Raw genomic sequence first — 15,992 nt, forward strand, 5'->3', positions numbered from 1 at the left:
TGATTTGGTTTGGTTTTGGTATTTGTTTCCTTAGCACCTAGAACAGTGTCTGAAACCTAGCAGGCACTTCAGAAAGATTTTAATTCATTCATTCATTCATCACCAAATGAATTTTCTCCATTTGATGTCTGGGAGGCACAGCAACCTGACCTCTGCCACAAGTGGGAAGAAATCTTAACTTACTCTCGTAAGGGAGGAGGAGGTAAGGTCAGGAAGAACAATTCCCTGAGGGTTTCTAGAATTTGAAAGTTGTCTCACTTATATACAGATTGAAGTGTGATGGCACTATTATATAAATATAGATATCTATTATCTCAGTTTCACAATTTCATTAGAATGCCTTCTAATCAGGTATTTTTGTGTCTGTGTTTTAGAGAATATATTTTAGTTTAGGGTTTTTTTCTCCCTAAAGAAACCAAAATAATGAAGGAGCTTATGGCTTTAGTATGTAAACTTCAGGCATATATAGATTTATGTATACATATATATACAGACAGACATACACATAATTATATATGTATACATTGTGTTGCTTAGATGATGCTTATGTTACATAGTATTTATGTATATTATTGCTCTATACTAAAGACACAAACACTGGCCAGAAAAAAACATTTACTTGAAAAAGGTGTAGGACTATGACCCTGTACTTGTTTATTGGCTTCTGTGGTGGTTCAGCAGATAGTTATCGTTAGCATGAGGGATTTCTGTGATACAACTCAAGCTCTTCTGTCATGATGATCATGACATTTGTCTTGGTTTCTGCTAATTAGAGTAATAAAATGTTAGGATAGGGGACAGAAAAGAAGTTTTGCAGATTCTGTTCCTTAGTGATGGAGTAAAGGAGATAGTGGGGATGGGACTAGCCTGTGACTCTTGGCTAGATGCCATGTTACCTTGAAGGCAAGAGTGTTCTTTTTTTGGCCACATTCCATAACTTGATGTTTATATTCCCTTGCAAGACAGATACTCATTAATGCCTAGAGGAGTTCTTAATTTTGGAAGAAAAAGGGGTAAGTGAATCCAGACTTAGCAATAATGCCATTTGACTCAATCTGCCCTCCCTGCTTCCCTCTTCCCCTGATCTTCCTTCTACACATTTTTGGCAGGAATTGATTACTAATGGACCAAGGTGACGTGGTATATTATAAAGAACAGAATGTGGAAGTCTGAGAGTCGGGAAGTTATTCTTTTTTCCTTGAAAGAGTAGATAGTTACATTGTAAAGCTCCAGTTTGTGTTTGCTATCCAAGATAAATATATTTTCATGCCAAATGCAGTATAAATGAACTTTTTCATTTACTGAATTCATTAAAAATGAGGACCTTCTCAGGTATTTAATATTATCTTAAAGTTTCCATTTTAACTGGTTTAGGAGTATCCATGTATAATACTAGTGGACTTTTTTCCCTAATAAAGAAGAAAGCTTCAGAAAAAAACAAACAAACAAACAAACAAACTAATAGCCAAGCTAATATTAAAACTCTTCATTCTAACAGGGACATCTTTATTTGACCATTTAAGTTATGTAAGGATGCTACATTTTGAAATCATCAATTATAAAAATAAATCACATATTATCCTACCTGCCTTTTTTTTTAAAATAGAACTTGGATAACTCTAACCTGAAGATACTGATGTTCATTTTTTGACTCCTCTAATTATTCCATTTTCTCTGACTAAAGAGGAGTGTGTTTCTCTTTGGTACTACAATCACTTTTTACATTTAATGTTGTATGAGGCATTCTACCAGCAGCATGTGTCAGTCAAATTTTATTAAAGACTTGCCCAGAACCCATGTGGTGACTTGCGAATTTTTTGTCTGACATACTTAGGTACGCATATCATTAAAAGATATATTAAAGTTTACAGTATAGTCTAAATTTTACCTGACTAATGTTCAATTTCCACTCATAATTCAAGAAGCAAAGAAAATCAAAATAGATTATAATGAGAATGGTATCCAGTTACCTGAACATTTGTCCTATTCAGTATCATTCAAGTTCCTTCCCCTTATACTGATCTATGTTGATCTTTTAATATATTTGAAGCCTGATATTTTTCTCTTTTTCACAAGTTGGTCTCATCTACTGCTCTCGTAAGCTATCTCTTCTTTCTTTGATTCCATGTGGAATGTGCCTCATTTCTTGGGGGATTAAGTACATAAAGCATGGGACTTGGGTAGGAATTTTGTCACTTAGTACTTGAATGTGGGCAAGTTATCAAATCTCTAAGTGCCTGTTCTTCCTCCTCCTCTCCCTGTGATTATTTTCATTTTACATATGAGAATCAGTGAAAAAGAACCTTGGAGGAAAAGGGCTTTTAGCCTGAGTCTGAAGTAGGAGCATGGATTTGTCCCTCCTCCACCCCACCCCACCCCGAAAAATTTGAATAATATTAAGTACTTTTGAGTCAAGTTCTTGGTATGTACTAATAAAAGCCTCAGATAAGGTTATCCCTTCTTTCCATGCCTTTGTGCATAGATGTCTGAGCTGAAGTAAGATCCTTAACAAGCCACCAGCCTTATCATTTTAGCTTTACCAGTATGGCCTTGTGGCTGGGGGCCAACAATGAATATAGCACCTCTAGCTGAATACAATGACTAACATTTTTGTGGGCTGATTTGTTTCCATATTTCTGTTTCCTCTCTTAAGGTCAACTGAAATGGGGCAGATATTTTGAGTAGAACTAGGGGGAAAGGGTAGCAAGTGGGGAAAGAATTATCCGCATTTTCTCTTTTATTGTCTTGATTTGAGGCGGTAGACAGGGATAACTTCTTTTGGGCTATGTCTGAATTAAAAAAAGAAAAAAAAAAAGACAAGCAATAACAAATAAAACATCCCCACGCTCACTTATTTGGTATCTCCACAGACAATAAAAGGAAATCTCTTCACTAAAATTTTCATTTCTCAACTGATTGTTTTGACATTGTATAAACTTAGCATCATTGCAAGGGCTCTTGAGAAATCTCTTGAGGGAGGTCTGTGACAGTTCTATCCTCCAGCAGATCCACCATTTTTCTCCATCAAATACATGATTTTTTTCTACTATTCCCATTCAAATCTGTTATCGTCTTTTCTACTGTTTTTCTATAACATGCATTGCTTCTTTTCTCCTTTTTTTCTTTTCCCTTCTTCCATTCCTGTATTTCCTTTCCTTTTTTTTTCTTTTTCCATGCATATGACTTACAATTGCCAGTAGGACTAATATCCATTATAACTGTCCTACTGTAGTGAGCAGAAGGGCTGAGAGTTGTTTTGTGACAAATCAAAAGGAAAACTGGATAGTTTAGATGTTTCAAAGCCCATGTAACACCGAGATACCTAAGTGACACAGAAGCTTATATCAGCTTACAAATTTGTCAAGAGTTATGGGCATAGCTTCAGAATTAGGATGATGAGGGGCAATAATAGAAGATCTAAAGGGAATGATAGTATGAGATTTATTACCAAAAAAAAAAAATATTGCCTTAGTCATAAGGGGGAAAGGGTCCAATTGTGGGGTATTTAGCAATAAGATATAATTATTCTTCTACATTAAATGTTTGATGAGATTAACCACAACAAATTAACTTCCCTAGGTACTATGGTTAACACTTACTTTGTACTCATTCCTCATTTAAGGACTTTTGGAAATTTTTCAAGGGACAGGGCAGAAAGGAAGTTTAGAGTCCCTTTTAAAATCTGTGACTATTAATTTGGGAAGATATGTCTGCAGTTGTATTTTACTTACTACTTTACCTAGATTTTTCCCCATTGTATGGACCCCCAAACCATCATAGTCACTAGATCTCTTCAAAGACTTCTTTGTGTATTTCACAAGGGATTTAATCAATTTAACTGATTTGTGAATCTAAAAGAATTTCCTTATTGAAATGAATGCAAGTTTTATCAGTTCTGGAAGGAGATGATCCAATTATCAGGGTTCTAGAAGCACAGATGTACAATTGGAGGGACTTAGAAGATTAGCTATTTTACAGATTTAACAGCCAAGATCCAGAGAGGTTAGTGACTAACCCAAGATCACTAGAGAAGTGAGGAGCAGAGCAGAGATCTGATCCTATTATTCCATATTCAGTCAGAACTCTTTCTACTACATTAGACTTCCTCCTTTTATCATCCTACTTATTTTTTTTTCATCACCCTAGGGTAGATTTTGGAAGTCTGGGATGGTAAGTAAGAATTTAGGGAAGATATGACTAATCTATCACCAAATGATTTGAGTTCAACAGGCAAGTGATAGGGAGTAAAGGCAATGGATAATATTTCCATTATGGTAATTTAAGGATCTTCTCTTATTGAAGACTCTTCTGTGGTTAAATTAGTGATAAAGTTTAGAGTAAAAAAGAATTCAGCTCATGAGCCTTCCAGTCCCATCAGCAAACTAATCATTTGTCTTCCTGTAAATTTGCAGCTCTTGAGCTACTGAGTAAGATCATTTCTGCCCTTATTCATTATAGACCATAGTGTTTTGGGTGGGAGTCATGAGAATGAATGTTCAATCCATTGATTAGTAAGCTTTCAAATGCCACTTCCTCCATACTATTCTCACTCTTTAGATGTTCAGCCATGGCCACCTGTACATTTGACATTTTTCTGGGTGACAAACCAGTTACCTCCACAGATTGTTGAACATTTTCTTGTCTCCCATTTGGACTTATCTAGGACTGACTTCATATGATTTGTCAAGAGGGAATTTTCAAAAAGTAACTCCCCCATTCTCCCACTCCACCACCCCCAAGCAAAACCAAACCAAACAAAATTAATGTTTACCATTTGGGAGAATAGCAAGCACATTTGGAAAACTTTCACCCATATCATCATCTCTTTAAAGAAAAATGAGGACAGGTGGGTTTAGGAAGAGCACCTCTCCTCTCCAAAGAGATATTTAATGTGAATTATCATTTGGAAAGCTAGTGCATGGATATACTTTTACTGCAGACAGACTCAGTCTTTTGGCCTAAAAGCTATCAATTAATTTGAGTAATCACAAAACCATGTTTAGTGGTTAGTGAGGAAGAGAAGATGTTCTTCCCCTTTTTTTCTTTGCCAGTTCTACCAGTGACAAGTCAAATGGATTCTTTAAGAAACAAATCCTTCCTCCTCCCCTCCCTTCCCCTCACTTTCTGTCTGTCTGTCTCTATCTTTCTCTCTCTCTCTCTCTGTATTTCTATACACACACACACACACACACACACACACACACACACACACACACATATATATATATATGTATATCATACATGCATTTATGTATATCATTCTCTGGGGATATATTTCTTTTGCAGAATTGCTTTCTGGGATTAGAAGGAGAATATTCTAAAGGGACCAAGTTCAGAATTGGGAGGAGGGTGAAGAGACATTCAGCTTCTAAATGAGGTCTCTCTCTCTCTCTCTCTCTTTTTTTTTTTTTTTTTTTTAAACATTTCTGTCCTTTTGGTATTCAAGGTGTTCATCAATATAATGAAGTAGGCCCATTGATTTATCATCTATTTGGTAATGTCATTACATTTTTAGCTCCCTGTGTCTTTTTGTCATTGGGTTACATTCAAGCACAGTAAAGACCAACTTTGAAACCTCCTTACTCAACAGCTTTATTAGTTATAGCATTCCACGACCTTTCTCAACATTCTTAAAGAAAAAGATAGAGTGTAATGTCGCCTTGCTTTGCTTATTGTTCTTTGTTGGGGTGAACAAAGCATTTTCGACAGTGGCTATAGCACATAATTATACAGCTTTCAATAGCAGTGTCTTGGCACATATCAAAGTTCAGAAGAGCCTTTAGAAAAAAAAAGCTGTTTTGTGGCAGCCCGGGGAGGGTCTCATCTTTCCTTCAGAAAATAGTTCAAGGCTCTTCTGTCAAGCTTTCCTACTTAGAGCTTTTTCTCCTCCTGCTTCATAAAGTTTAAAGGGGATTCAGTGGAGTTCTATGATCTATTTCCTTTGAAAGATTGTTCCTCTGCACAGAGAAGTCCTTTGACTTCAAGAGTTCACAGATTCATGTCTTTAGGTATCATATGTCTGACCTTATCAGTTACTCTATTTAATGTAGGAGAAAAAGTCTCAACTCTTTGTGTTTGTCTGTTTTGCCTCTGTGAAATGATTTGGTGAAAAGACCATCCTTTTTAACACACCACTGAGAGGCCGTTTCTGACTGTAACCTACCCTGTGGCTCTGCTCTCTTTAAAAAAAAAAAAATTGTCCTTGTGTTTTGTGTATGGATAATTTCACAGTGAGAATAGAATTATACAAGGACAGGCGCACACACACAAAAAAATCTTTTGCTCTCCCTCTTACCTCCCTCCCCCTGTCCCACCCCAAATGGTCTATTGGCTATTTTGGTGGCTGTACCCCAACAGGCAAAGCCATTTAACAAACACGGAGCTAGCGGCTGGAGTGCTGGGACAGCAGTAGGTTTTTCCCTTGCTTCGACCTACCCCTAAGGCCTTCATAATTAATTGTCCTTCAGAGATGAGGAAAGTTCAGAGACAGTGTGTGTAGCGATGTCTATTGTCTGACATTCAGCTCTCCTTCCCTCTGCTCTTTTTCTTCATTCCACAAAGGGTTATCAATAGGAGCAAGAGAGCAAGCTCTCTTCTATAACAGCTGCTGGTGGTGGTTGTAGCTTTCAGTGGGACGTTATCATTGTACTCAGCCCATCTATGGATTAAATGGAAAGTTCTAACAGCCTTTTTTCAGACTTGCATGTTTATTTCATCTAGATTAAACAGAATTGTTTAGCTTAACTAAAACCTGTTCAAAGCTGGCATTTTTTTCCTTCAGATGGCAGAAAAAATTTTTTTCATCAGCCTTCTCTTTCTTGCTTTTTTAAACCATAACTTTTTTTTGCGAGGCATATGGAAGAAAGGTTAATGAACATATATTCATTTCTCTGTAGCACATTCTATAAACTTTGAAAAGCAACCTTCATTTTAGCAAATATTGTCTATTTCATTTGGAAGCTATCATTTCTGAAAACGGATTATTGTGGGAGAGAATCCTTTTGTTTCACCTTCAGTGAGTGGTTTCAGGCAATCTTTTCTACTGATTTTTTTAAACATGAAATAAAACAAAATTAACACTATCTTCTTTTTTCTTCCTCCTCCTCCTCTTCTTTTTCTTCTTCTTTTCTTTTTGACTAAAGCACTGCATAAAATGTGTGTCACATTTGAGAAGTGTAGGGGAAAAAAACTGTCTATTAATTATCATTATGTTACCATTTCTGCTAAATAGGGTGAATCCAAGAAAAACAAACATAATCGTTCTTCTGTGATGCATTCGAACTAGGAAATTAGAGAGGCATAAGTTGTTGGGGCTTTTTCAACCATATTATATACTTCAGTACTAGAGGGAGCAGTCGGGTCATTTAAAAAAAAAAAAAAAAACTAAATATAAAAATGTACTTCCTGGAATTGCCAGTGAAAGGAGATCTGAAGCATGGGTCTTTTTTTTGTCCCTATTAAGTTACTCTTCAGGTTGTTTTATCACAGATTTTCCTGTATTTAAGGAGAAATTGTGTGTGAAGTAGACATAACTCATAAAGTCACACCAAAAAAGAAGTCATAAAAAATTCAAATTATTCTTATGAATCTTTCATTAGAAGCAATGAAAAGGGACATTGGTATAGCCAAATCCTTTGTATGAGAAGCTCTTCTTATCATTGTTCTTTCAGTTTCCAAACAGACTTTCACTTTAAACCTGACAAAAGTCACCTAAAAACCAGACAGCTGTGCTAACACAAATACCTTACCAAGAGAGTCACTGCCAAGTGATCAGAGATACTTAGAGACAGTGCTTGAAATAGGGTTTGATTGTTGTTTTTTCTTATATCATTCATTCCCCCTCCTCCTTCTTTTAATACTAACTTTGGGTTGCCATTTTATTGATAATTAATAAGACTCCCATTCCTATGGGATCCCCTATTCTCCCCCTCCATTTTTAACTAGCGCTTAGCAAGTTGCACCTCGACTGGCACAGAGTTTGATGCTTTTGAACTTGACAGAAGTTTGGGGACCTTTTGAGATTCCAAATTCTCTTCTCTTCTCCCTCTTTTCTCAATTCTTTCCACTCAATTCAGACAAATCCTTCTCAAGCCTCTCGGATTTCTGTTGCCACTTCAGACTATATTCAATAACAACAGAAGGAATAGAATAAAGATTTCTAAGGGAGAAGGGGGAAAAAAGCACCCATTTTTCCAAGAGTCATCATCACCTTAGGGTTCCTGGGGGGGGCGGCTGAAGTCACGGCAGGCACCCTGTTTGCCCAGTCAGTCACTCAGGACTCAGTGGCAGCAGTCATGAGAGATGGTGAGTCGTTCCTGTGTGTTTATTACGGGCCTCTAAAGACTCTTATTTATTCTCTCCCATGTCACCTTGTGTACAGTCTGGTCTGTGACACTGATGGTGATTATGTCATTATTTTGCTCTGGGGGCTTTGGCACATCTGCAGAGCTGATGCACATCTTCTTTGTTACGCTGGCATACGTCCCATATCGCAAATGCTTCATTAGCCTTACTGCCTGCCTCCTTGCCAGACGTGAGGGCCCAAATCCAGCCTCTCTTTGCTTCATTCTTTTGTGTGCTTGATGATCATCTATTCATCTTCGTGGTTCTTCCCCATTTTCCTCGACTTTTGAACTCCAGATGTCCTAGGTTTGGGTTTTTTTTTTTTTTCACCCAAATCACTCCAAAGTCCACAATGAGAAACAAGGTGACTCTTCACCCCTCCTAAGTCATCTGACCCCTTCTGACCTCTCCTGCTTTTTCCCTTCTCAAATGAATAGGGACTTTGAATAGGCCCCCCACCATGACAGTTAACATTTTCTAACTTGCAATTTTAAAAGGAGTTGCTTATAGTTTATGATGGCTGGTAGGAACAGATTCAAGGGTTATTAGATGTTGCTTATTGTATGCTTTCTTTATCCCACTCCCTTCACCCTACCCCCATTCACTCTCCCTCGTTCTTTTATTTTTTCCACACAGTGCTACATTTTACCAAAGGGTTTTCAAAAAGAAGCTTTGAATGTGAGCACAGGAAATTTTCTTCCTGCCTCACTATGCAGGTTGTACTGTATTGAAGTCTCCTCTTCTCTGAATGGAAACCACACACACACACACACACACACACACACACACACACACACGCACACACACCCTTGCTCTCCTTCTCCCCTCCAGCCCATTGACTTACTATTAAATCTTTGGGATGGTTAAACACTTGGCCCTTTTGAAATAGAAAACTATTTCACTCCCTAATTTTTTTTTTTAACCTTTCAGAGATAATACTATGGAGTCAGTCCTGTTTCTTTCACTAATGTGTGTTACTTTCTTGACTAACTAGCAGAGGTTTAAAACTTACTATCTTGAGCAAAGACTAGTGATAAGGATATGTTGTATAGTTTCTTTGTTTTTCTGAATGTAAATGAATTGAACTATGTTAATACATTACAAACAGCTCCTTCAGGAAGTGCTTTGATGAGATTTCTTTCTTCCAGTCCTCCTCCCTATAAAGCTCATCATTACTCTCTACCCCAATAAAAGATTTTTTAAATTTAATTTCATCTTTGATTAAAACCCATTCAGATTTGAGAAGATGCTTCAGTGTGAGTGGCACATGTTCTGTGAGGTTATGGCCACGTTACTTCCAGTGAATTTTAATCAAGACTGTAGGACAAAGACCTTGGCATGGGTTAAAAAACAGTTTTCCCCAAGGGAAGCAATTGTTTCTTGGTAGACTCAGAGTTGTCACATTGTACCAGATCACTGACCCCTCTGATCTCCATCCCCTCGAGATCACTGAGCCAGACCCTAGTGTGGGGAATTGTTCTGTTGATATGTAAGTAGAGTCATAAATTTCTATAGCGAGGAGCCTCTGAGATAATCTAACCTTAGAGGGAAGAGTCCAACCTCACTTTTACAGACAAGGAAACTGAACAACCTCGTGGCTAGACCAAAAACAAAAACAACCCCAAAACATTAAGCGGCAAATCTGAGTAGAATCCATATCTCTTGAGTTCCCATTCATTATTCTTTCTACTATGCCATATTTTGACAGTTAAAAACAACAAAAATGCCATCCTGGGGTATAATGGTGAATCATCCAAGTTAATGTGGTCTTTGACAGTGGCACAAAAGAATGTTTTGTGGGAAGAGAGCCTTTGGGTAGAAGTTGAAGAGAATCAATGTTTTGCTCAAAATAAGGGTTCATTTCCTAGCAATTCAAGCTCTCTAGAAATGGAAGGAGCTGCATTAGGAAGATCTTAGAGGTCTTGAAGCAGGTTCTGAATGCTGGCTTTTCAGGGATATTATAGAAAGGATTTCTATTCAGATATGATTTGAGTCAGATGATCTCCAAGGTCCCTTTTTGTTCTGAGATCATCTCTACCTTTCCATGGGAAAAATATAGTTTATATAACTATAAATTAATTTTAGTTCTTTATAAAATAAATCTTATTTTCAGAATGTATCATTTCTCAAGACACAGAACCATAAATTTGCAACCAGCTGAGAAAAAATAACACTTTATTTCTGTTGGCCAAAAACTACTTTCCCTGAATTCCAAGAGGTGCTCCCTAGTTATAGTACTCAAGGATAATAATGATAAAAACTCATGTCTGAATATGGCTTTAAAGCTTACAAAACACTTTATCTGCATTATCTTATTTGATCCTCACTTCAACTTAAAGAAGTAGGTATTATAATGATTCCCGTTTTATAGATAAGGCAACTGAAGATGTGAAATGTTAAGACTTACCCAGAACCATGCAGCTAACTAGCTAGCAAACATCTGAGGTAGGATTTTAACTCAAGTCCGCCTGACGCCATCTCAAGCATTTGGAATTTTAGAATTCCAAATAAGTTTTTACTCAAACTATCCATATCTTTCTTGACTTAATAGACTTAACTTTTATCTCCCCTCAGCCTTCCTCTTTCTAGAATGGAATCTTAAACCTGGTAGTCTAATTCATACAGAAATTACTCTATCCTCTGAATCATTTTAATTGGCCTTCTGTGAACCCTTGGCAGCTCCAATGTGTTTTCCCCAGAATTGTACATGGTATGTCAGATGATTAAGCCATCATACCTGAATTTAGGCCACTATACCTGACGTGCATACCCCAGGTGAGGAGGGTCTTTCTTTTGCTGTCACAGTAGCTATTCAACCTTTAAAGAGGTATAATCTGAGGATGAGCATCTTAGTAGCACTCATTCATTGGAATTATCTTTCAATTGCCACAAGAACAGAGTATCAGAATCTCAGTAACCGTGGCAAATGTGACTGTGTCCACATGACGTCAGTCAGCTGGATGAAAATGAAGAAATCAGCCCTTTTATCTGAATATTTTTAATTTTTATAGATAAAATATCTGTATATCTGAGTTTGCATCCAGAAAATGTCCACTAAAGACAGTTGCCATCAGGCTAGAGTGGACTTGATGTTACCATCGAGAATATCAATCAAATCTGGATAGTTCATGGCCTTAACATATTAACTTGGTGTTATCCTCAAGAGGCATTTTAGCCCCCGAAATGTTCATTAACCAAGAAGCATCCTCACAAATAATTAAAAATAATAATGACTGTTAATATATATAGTACTTTGAGGTTTGCAAAACATATATGATCTCATTTGAAACTCAACCACAACCTTGGGAGGCACATATTATCATTATCTCTATTTTACAGATGAGGATACAAAGGCTGAGGAGGAGGTTGAAAGGCATGTCCAGTCACAAAGCCGGCAAGGATCTGAATCTGGATTCGAACTCAGATCTTCCTGGCTGCAAGCCTAATATTCTGTTCATTGCTCACTCTTGTGCAGTCTCCCCTTCCCCCCCCACACCTAAATGCACACAGACTTGTTTAAACCGCTTTGGTTCATTGCTTCAGCCGAGCAAGGCTTTCTTGTGTCCCTCCTGTTGCATCGCTCAAGCACAGAAAGTGGGAGATTTCTGGGTTTTTCCCTCCCTTCTTCTCTGGTACTAATAACCAGTTAGTGCAAAATAGTTTTCAGAATAGAAGCTGACTTGCTTCCATTGTACCGGCATTGCCACTTTTCTTCCCTACCCAAACCCCATCAAGTAACTTTCCTCAAAGAGTAAACAATAGGTTCCTTTTAATTAATCTGATTTGAGGGGGTAGCAACTGGACTGGGAAAAAAGATCTGCACAAAGAATCAGGAGATCTGAGTTCAAATTCTGACTCTGGCATTGGAAAACGGTTAATTTCTCTGGATTTTGTTTTCCTCATTGGTAAAATGGAAGGTTAGACTAGATGATCTCTTAGGATCTTTCCAGCTCTATTTTGTAAGATTATAAATGAGATTCCTCTCAAAATGAGGCCTGTTATATCACTAGAGAGGGTAAAATAACCCTAAACATTTTGCAAAGCTTTAAGAGGTCAGAGTGATGGCACTTGCAAGTCAGAAGTGTTCCATTCAGGGCCCTCATTCTTCTGTGCCATTCCTGCAGCTTAATTATCTCTGTAAAAATCCCCAGGGACCCCATTTGAGTCTTTACCGAGGCCTCCACTGGGCCTCTCTGAATATCCTCCATGCCCTTGGGGGCAGGATAACTTACCTGCTGGGAATACTGAGATTTAATTTTTGGGCATAAGCCCTTTACTGCCTGGAATGGCGCTGATTGTTACCAAAGAGCAGAAGAGGAAATAAGTAAAAGTTAGATTTTCTGAACACTTACTTGTAGGTGATTTTTGATTTTCCCACTAAATCCTCATAAGTGTCCTTCAGGTCAGAGCATAAACATGGCAAAAATAAGAAAGAACTGATTTACTGAACATCACCCACCTTGTACAATCCAGCCTAAAACCAGCAGTTGTAAGTGTATTTGCTGAGCTCATTCTTCTACTACTTTACTACAAGTTCTCTCTTTGGATAGAACTTCTTCCCATAACTTACCTCTCCTTCCTGTTGCCCACATGAAAAGAGAAAGGTTTACAAATCTCTCTCTGTGTCTCTGTCTCTCCCTCTCTTTCTGTCTCTGTCTTTGTCTCTATTCCTCCCTCTTTCTCTTTGTCTCTCTTCTCTTCTCCATTTCTCTTCATTTCCCTAGATGTTAATAGCATAAGATCACAAAAATCTCTTTCACTGAGAAATGAGTTTTGCTTATTGTGAGTCTATACAAATTTGTAATTTCATTAGGCTGGGGAATTCTCCATGTGGACACGCTCTCTATTACCATAAGATCAGCAATACAGTCAATGTATAATTTATTCTTAGAAATAGTTCTTTAAGACATTGAGAGGCTAAGTGATTTGTCCCTGGTCACAGAGCTGGTATATGTCAGAGACAGGATTTGTCCCCAGGCTTTCCTGATTCTAAAGCCAGCCATCGATCCCCTCTATCATCAGTAGCCAACAAATGTTCAGAAATCCCTGTTTCCCATATATTGGTAATGGATAATAGGCTTTGGTGTTGATTGTTTTGGGGTCTGTTAGAGTAAGGAAAGGGGTATTAGAAAGTTATAAAATAAAGATTTGGTAATTTTAAATAGCTTTGGGCAAAGTTGCATCTGCTAAGTGAGAACAAATATGGGGGAGGGGGAGGATGACAGGCAGAGAAATTAGATAAAAGGAAAGGAAAAGTATTTTGTTTTGTAAATATGAGACAAAAACCAATCCAAGGTGAAGGAGTGATTTTTCTAATGAATTAATGATGTGGAATTTGCTTTGCTTTTTCCTTCTCGGAAAAAGAAATTTTTGGGAAATTGCCATTTTAACATGGCAATAAGATTTCTGTCCCAAACATCCTCTCAAGTACTTTTAAAGCTCAAGGCTTTAGCCTTGAAGCTCATTCCAGAAATTCTGCTCTTCCTTTCAAAATTGTTTGCCTTGCATCTCCCAGGGATCTCAAAGCTTTTTACAAACTTTTATGTGACATGACCTTAGAGGGAAGGTTGGTACTTCTGAAATACAGTCATCCCTTGGTCCATGATGAAGTGTTTGCTGAGCTGAGTTGCTGATCCTAGCAGCAATGGGCTTCCTATTTTGGAAAGAGGGAGGAAAGTGCACAAAAGAAATTGTCTCTAGTCTTAAGAGTTGTCAGTCAAAACCATGCACTAGAATACAGGACACCCTTGTCCTCTATGGTGATTCATGGATCTTGGATATCACAAGAAGTCACTTCATCTTGTAGCTTGAGGAGATATTTGAAGCCTTAAAATACTCTCTAAAACATTGTTTGCACAGGGGAAGTGCCAACTTGACAATCATAATTTCTGCCCATTTCATCATTGAGAGGTATCATTTATTCAATTACTGGCTCTCAGTTTCAGACCAGTTTTCTTACCCATATTTCCCACCAAGGAAATACAAGACTTTGTTGAATATTGGACTAAAATAAGTAAGGTGAAATTAGAAAGACAGATCTGCTGGGAAAGATAACTGTGAAATATATTCCAACACCAAATAGAAATAACGTGGGATTATCTGGGCTATTATTAAGTTTAATGAATATGAAGGTCAATCCAGAGTTAGTCAAAGGTCTGCTGTCCAAGTAGGGACCATGGTTGATACTTCTTGGCTTGTTATTTTAGTTGGTAATCATATACAAGGTAAGAAAAATAATATTGGAATATTATCTACTTCCCAAGGCTCTTAGGTCCCAGCACAGAGAGGATATAAATTCCCTTGCAAGTTTTAAGTGACTTATAACATCCAATATGAGCAACTGTTCCAACACAGATTTTTTTTTTATCCAAGATATCAGACAGCTTTTTATACTGTTATTCTGTTTATATTTGGCAATAAGCAAAGTAAGACTGTAATGCACAACAGGCCATAACATATGTTGTGGACGGGATATGAAGTGTTTAATAAGAATATTTATAAATATTGTCTTTTATTTATTGATTACACTCAGTATCTATTTCTTTCTTTCTCCCTTCCTTCCTTCCCTCCTTTCCTTCCTTTCTTTATCTTCCTTTGTCTTTCTTTCTTTATTCCTTCTTTCCTTCAGAACAGTGATTGAACAGTGTAAGGGACTCCTGGTGAGGAAGCTCCCTCCACGAGCATAGATCTGTAACTGTTTGGTAATTTAGAATGTTGTCTAGGGACACTAAGTTGAAATTACTTCCCCAAGATCATGTAAAACCATTATGAATCAGAGATAATACTTGAAATCAGATTTGGCTTAGAGGTTGAACATCCGCTGTGCTATACTGCCTCTTTTTTTTTTCCTTTTTTTTTCCTCATAATATTTTAAATACCATAAATGTAATGATATGTAGGTGTTTGTGATGTCAAGTTGTATGTGTTAGACTGAAGAATCCTAGTCCCCCAACAGTATCACATAACTTTCTAACTTTGCTCCTAGTCATGCAGTAAGGAAGCCCTTGTAAACTGAATGCAGGAATAGAGATAAGGTTTGTGATGTCATTGGTATAAAGAATTCTTGAGTGAGAAAACTCCCTCTGTTCCTTCAGTCTTAGAGAGTTGCTTGGAACACTGAGAGGTTCAGTGACTTACCTAGGAACAAACAAGCAGGATATATCAAGAGACAGGATTTGAATCCCAGTTCTTCCTGGTTTTGAAGCTAGCTTTATCATCTTATTGCTTCTCATCAAGTGGTTATGCAAGATTAAAAATTTTTTTTTTTCTATAGTTACTTATCCTGAAATTTTGGCACAGAGGATAGATTGCTGAACTTGGAAAATCACTTAACGTCTCGTTGTCTCAGTTTTCTCATTTGAAAAACGGTAAAAAAAAAAAAAAAAAAAAAAAAAAAAAAACAGCATTTACTTCACAGGGTTGTTTTAGAGACAAAATGAGAAATTCACGATGTACTTTGTAAATCTTAAAGTTCTATATAAATGTTAGCTAATTATTTTTTAATCTCATAGACTTAAAAAATTTCCCAATAGAATAGAAAGATTGCTCTATTAAGGAGTTAGCAGAACTGGGTTATGTTTACATCTTTCATACTAACTCTCTGAGAGCTAGGCAAGTCATTTAGCCTTTCCAAATTTCAGTTTCCTCAT

The 15,992-nt window shown here is 37.2% G+C and overlaps 1 protein-coding gene across 5 annotated transcripts in view; it reads left to right on the forward strand.

Moving 5' to 3' along the window:
* The window catches only part of PROX1 (prospero homeobox 1), a 58,346-nt gene that overhangs the window by 24,970 nt on the left and 17,384 nt on the right, over positions 1-15,992 (forward strand). The window lies entirely within an intron of this gene.

The sequence above is a fragment of the Sminthopsis crassicaudata genome, chromosome 4, assembly GCF_048593235.1.
Source record: "Sminthopsis crassicaudata isolate SCR6 chromosome 4, ASM4859323v1, whole genome shotgun sequence".
NCBI lineage: Eukaryota > Metazoa > Chordata > Mammalia > Dasyuromorphia > Dasyuridae > Sminthopsis > Sminthopsis crassicaudata.